The following is a 6,144-nucleotide window of genomic DNA, read 5'->3' as shown; positions in this document are numbered from 1 at the left end:
GAAGTCAACGGTTATTCATGTGAATAAAACAGATGCAAGACACAAATCAAGCATATAGCATTCAAACATTGTTTGCGATCTATTAATCATCTTTGCGCGGTTTTACTTCTTGAAGTGCAATTTGAAGGGCCATGCAAATAATCTGAATATGGTTTAAGAAATTCCCTTGAAAGTAAAATATCTAAAATTAACCACTGTGAGAACAAGGTTTTTTACTGTAATGTTGCTGTAGCCAACACCCTGAACTTCTGGGACAGCAGTCTAGAGAAAAATAAGTTAGATAGTGTTTTTTAAAGCCCTTTGGGAGACGAAAGTGACTATAACTGCTTAGTAAGTTTTAACCAGTTAACAAATCATTGCTATTTAAAACATGACGTTACAATCCAGTGCATTGCTTTGAGAACTGTAAAATGTATATACGACTTAGGGACTTTGTAATAGAATTGTCATCTTATTTCTTTGCAGACCATGAATTTATCACAGACCCCTCAGGAGCTGTGTGTCTGGCAGTTTCATTAAACCGAGCGTAACTTTGGCCTCATCCTTATCAGTCCAGGTATATTTATTACTTTGTCTTTCCCCTTTTTAATTAAGATCTGTTAGCTTTTTCTGTGGGAGGATATCTACACATGAAGCCACTGTTTGTCTCTCACAGGTGCTTCCCTTTTGGCTTTTAAAATCCATGAGAGTGAAGATCCTTTTATTCACTGGTGTTAAAGACTCCATTCTAGATCAAGTAAGCCGACACAAACTATTTAAGGTATTTTGCAGTCAAATCTGATTAATTTTTAGTCTATTTATGTTTATGAAATAGGAATGCACTCTGGTATTTTTAAAATATTAAAGACATGAAGATTCTGTAGCCTCAAGATGTCTAAATCATTAACCTCTAGGTGTTTTACGTGCTTTAAAGTCTTGGAGGGTTTGGGACAACATTAAATTAAATTCAGATCCCATCCCAGTATTTCATCTGTGCACTCAGCTTCACCATTTTCTCCAAGGCAGCTGCTTTTCACCATCTTTAGTTCCTTTTCTAAGGAACCAAAACATGCCTAAACTGTAGCTCTGTAACTGTGGTCCATGGACGGCAGGCGGCACAGGGGCCACTCCACTCCCTGGTGATGCGTGGATGCTGTTTGAGCTGCCGAGTGAGCCCCCTGCACGCACACGCAGCCGGCCCAGCACCGTGGGGTTATCGGTGCTGCTGCCCCCACTGATGGCAGCAGACAAGCAAATTAGAGTCGAGGGATGTCTGCTCTGCACCTGACAAGAAGTGGCCCAAGGGAAGAAGTTACTACCAGCTTCAGCCAGCTGAGAATAAAGTCTTCTGTACCTAAGCTCTGGCTCAGAGAGCAGTTCTTTCTGTGGCTTTAGTCAACTTATTTAATCTGCTGCCTCCTTTCCTCTGTCCATAACAGAAAGGCACTTCTACTCACCATGTGTTAAAAATTTCAGTAGGATGCACATCATGACTCAGGCCCAGCATGAGATGGCTGGCTGGCCAGTGGCCTGCAAGTCCTCGGAGTAATCAGGCAATTGTGTTTTTCTTAGGTTTTTCCATTTGGGGTAAGTATCTGCAGTGCCTGGAACAAGTTGCCTAGAGTCTATACATGATCTGCCAAGTCATCTAATGTTCACTGGACAGAAACCAGCACTAGGCAGTGTTGGCTGTTGTGCGGTATCTAGATCCTCACAGTAAATCTCCTCTGGATCTTAAATAATTTCAGAAATAGTCACTTGGAAGTTCTCTATCCATATTCCAGGAAAATGTGTACAGCTGGAAAGCTACTTTCTGCATAAGAGAAAACAGAGAAAAATGTGATGTGCTTCAAAGAGCCAGGCCATGAACTCACACCAGATCCCTCAGAGTAGCCCGTGTCACAGGACAGCCGCATCATATCCCAAAGGATAGGAGCTGGGTATGTTTGATGGATGGAAAAACAAGATTATATTCATTGCTTGTCCTTAGGTAATGTGGGACCAAAAATGCCGCAGGCAGATCTGGCAGGGCTGATGCAAAGGGCTAACCCCGTTTTCCACTCAGCCATGGATGACCTCTAGTTCCTTGTAAAATACATGGTATTTTTTCCTGTGTTTGTAGACAATTACTTATGTAACTGACTTCCCCATTGGCATAACTTGAGGTTCTGTTTTCTTATAGACTTCCACTTCACTCATGCAGTGCTAATAGGATCAAAGTCTCCTAACCATGAGTTCTGCAGTATTCAAGAATAAAACGGTATACGTCATGGAAGATTTTTATGGTTTACAGTCTTGTGTAATCTCTATCATTTGACACATTTACATTTTTCAAATCTAAAACTGATCTTTAAAAACAATTAAAAAAAACCAAACCAGAAACAGAAACCAAAAGAATGGGATATAGCCACATTGTTTCTACTGTTAAAATGTGTTGATGTAACTATCATTTTATTCTCATTGTCCACCTGTCCACCTCTGTTGCATGCCTTGATATTTCATGAGGTCATTATTGGGACAGTCTTTCATTTACCTGAACGATTTTACCATAGTTTTCACCAGCTGAAGATCTGTCTCTGCAAAATGCAGCAAATGAGGAGACATCTGGCATGTGAAGTGATGATCTTTGGATGTGAATAAGTAGACTGTAACAAATGACAATTGATTACTCAAGGTAAAGTAAAAAAGAGACTGTATGCTCTTCCCTTTGAGGCACCTCAGTGATCCTAACGTCAGGGATCTAAATTATCACTTCTAGACTTTCCTCCTGTGCCCCAACCACACACATAAAATGAAAGATAGCAACGTCAGGCAAGCATTGGCAGGTTTCCCTGGGAAATATAGGCTAAATACGTTGCTTAATATTTTAGCAATTTAGGTGGCCAACTAAAGGCAGATGAAATGCAAGCAAACAAAAGCCTACATAGAGAATACACACTCCTTGTGCAGAATAGGTATAGTAAAAGCACTTTTCCAGACTAATTGCCCAACTCTCTCTGTAAAGTTCTGGAATAAAAACAACAGTTGCTGAAATACTCTGTCGGTAAACGTAAGTAATTCTGTGGGGTGGGGTTTTTTTGCTTTATTCTGTGGACAAAATTAAAGCATTCTCTTGATCCCGAACATCCATGGCTTTCTAATTCTTTCTTTGGCAAACTCAAATGGCTAAAACAGGAGCCTGAATATACACACGTCCCAGGCCTGAGAATCACAGTTTTCTGTCATAAACTTAGTGGGTTTCAAAGCTCTGTGCTGTCAAACTTAAGGTACCACTCCCTCTCAGGGTACAATTCTGGGATTAGAAAAGTAAATAAAGCTATATGGTGGAACTAGCAAGAGCACAGATTGAGTATTTAAATATTCAGCACTCTTTATTTATCAGGCTTTTAATGTCATTCTTCAACTAAAAATTTCTTTGGACATGTACTCGTGAACACAATGTGAAATGAGACCCACTGGTTCCCTGTACATCGAGGGTTACATATATCTGTATGCATATACACGTTCTCCACAAGAACCCAGAAAGAAGGTAGGTTGCATCAGAGGTATTCATTCAAAATGTGTAAATTCTAAGCTCAATATTTATTCATATATAGATATCTTATTATTTAAAGACTGCAATACAACATTCTTCAAAGTGGAATGAAAGGACCCTGTAGATACTCAGTCATCCACTCTGAGTACTAAATATCCTTCCCAGTGGAACTAAATGCCCTTCTTATCACAGAAGATGGTTATGTATTACAACAAATTCTGCAGTGAATCATTTGGCGTGGATCTTTCAACAGTGCTTGTCATTCTTTTCTGGATTGGAGTAATGTGAAAGGCTGCTGAAACATGCGGTTGAGAAACTGAAGATTTTGGGGTACTACAAACAAATTTCCAAAGCTAGATTTTCAAAGCACTGTTTCGGCACCTAAAGATGAAGAGAGGGGCTGGATAGATTAAAAAATCAAGCCTAAAAAAGCCTCAAAAAACCCAATTGAAAAGATAAAGCACCAGACATGCATTGGAAGAAATTGAATATGTGTGCCTACAAAAGGTATTCTTCAAATCTGTTCTTCTCTATCAGTATGCACTAACATAGTTTGGAAATATGACCACATTCAGCAATAATTTTTAAATACTACAGTCTAGAAAATGGATTATGACCTCAAAAGCATTTTCTGCAGTGGTTCATAAGGCCAAATATTTTGCTGATATAAAATATTGAAATAAAATCTCTTTGGGCATTTAATTGAAAGTTGCTCTGTTTTGTTGCTGAAGACACTTCTAAAAATCTGCCAGTTAGAAGTGAAATATTTGTGTAAGGTAGGACTAGTATCACAGAAGCCATCAGTTTGGCTATAATATAATGAAATAAAATATAAGAAAAAGAGACCAGTAATGAATTTTTTAATGCAAAATGTGTTATGTAAAAAAAAAAAAAGTGAAAGGACTCTATTTTTATAAATCCAAACTTTTATAAATCTAGGTATTGGTGAATAAATTAATTAATATGATGGGCCTAAACGCATCTATGAATCTAGACTTGCCACTCCCATTGAATTCAGCTGTGGGCAGCCAGACTAAATAGAGCTCATCTTCCTGGAGAGCAAAAGATTCATCAGCTTTAGTGTAAATACTGTCCTAATCAGACTGGTTTAATAATTACCAGCTACCACAAATGAACATTCCTGTAAAAAACTATGAAGAAGCTTGAATCCAAAACAAAATTAAAGTTGCTCATTGAAGTGAAGTTTAACATCACCGTCCTTCTTTATCGTGGGATTTTGGCTCCACTGCCGCTTGTACTACTGAATTTGAGATGTTTTGGTGTAGCTAACAGCAGTGGGACTTTGACCTGATCACACAGTGCTAGTGGCCTCTGATCCGAGGTTCTTTTCATGCAACACAATTCTCATTTTAGAGGGGTGTTCCTCCAACAGGTCTTGCTCTATCCCTCCTGTAGGCTGCTGGGGGGCTATCTGACAGAAAGCAGAGCCTTAGATACAGCTGTTTCTGTGCTGGATGGCTTTGGCATTCCAAATTGTCCCTGTGCTTCGATGGTTTTAAAGGAATCGTACAACACTGCTAAGGCAAACTGAGCCTGTCTGCCTTCGACATCAGTGTTCTGGCTGCCTCTATGGCTGACTTTCTTCTTACTGCTTTTTTGGATCCCCAGAGGAAATATCATTGCACAGCTTCCTCTTGAGTGCTGAGCCATATGCTGCAGTGCAATACAGTTCACTACTCTTGTTTGAATCAGAGACTACCTCTTTCTCTTTTTTTCCCATTTTGCATTTCCTGACCACTTTTCTCAGTAAGATGTCCAAGTTTGCTATATACACCTCGTGACTCTCTTCCTTCCAAAAAAATTTCTATTATCCTGTCATTTGTGCCCAACCTTACTCCCCAAGAAACAGGTGATATCCCTTTTCTGATCTTAACAAACAACTCCACTTGTTTCTTTAAATACATATAGTCAATATCCCAGGTTTGCTCCTCGTCTCAGAAATTTCTCAGTGTACGTAGCTGGGACTTCCAGTCAAATATTGCTGTTCATCATGACTGTGGGGATTTCCCTGCAAATGGTTCAACAATCCAGATGAAAATTAATTGGTCAGTCTTCTAAAGACATTAATTGAGAAAATACCGGTTGAATGGCTGACAGCTGCCACCTGCAGCACGCATCTATTGGCTAGGCTAATCACAAATCTTAATTGTGAATTCTAACATCCCCACTCAATACAGGGCAGCTTTTTTTTCTTCTTGAGGTAGCTGTAATACTGAAACAAAATTATTTTCTTCACATATACTTTGTGTTGTTGTTGCGTGTAGACTGGACATTTTTGTTTCTAGCTTTCACATTGCTTCCAAGTGCATGTGCATATATAAACATGCCACCCCATAATGACTTCTTTGGCATACTGTCTGTTCTCTGCCTTTTTGGGTTCCTTCAGCTTGAATCCATGTATCTGTCCTGTATTAATACTGCTAGTACTTTCAGCCAGTATCTGAGCATCAACAGCCCATCACTTGGAAGTATTTCTCCAATGCCAGATCTGTTGCTGTCAATAGCATGTTATCTAGGACCTTATATCCCACAGGCAATAATGTCTTTAGTGGGGAACACCATGCCTATTTTTGCACATAGGTATCCAATCTCATCTTAATTTTTTTTTT

This window comes from Charadrius vociferus, unplaced genomic scaffold (genome assembly GCF_000708025.1).
Source record: "Charadrius vociferus isolate BGI_N301 unplaced genomic scaffold, ASM70802v2 scaffold75, whole genome shotgun sequence".
In the NCBI taxonomy this organism is placed as follows: Eukaryota; Metazoa; Chordata; class Aves; order Charadriiformes; family Charadriidae; genus Charadrius; species Charadrius vociferus.
The sequence above is the reverse complement of the archived record's forward strand: the minus strand, read 5'-3'. Positions refer to the sequence as shown.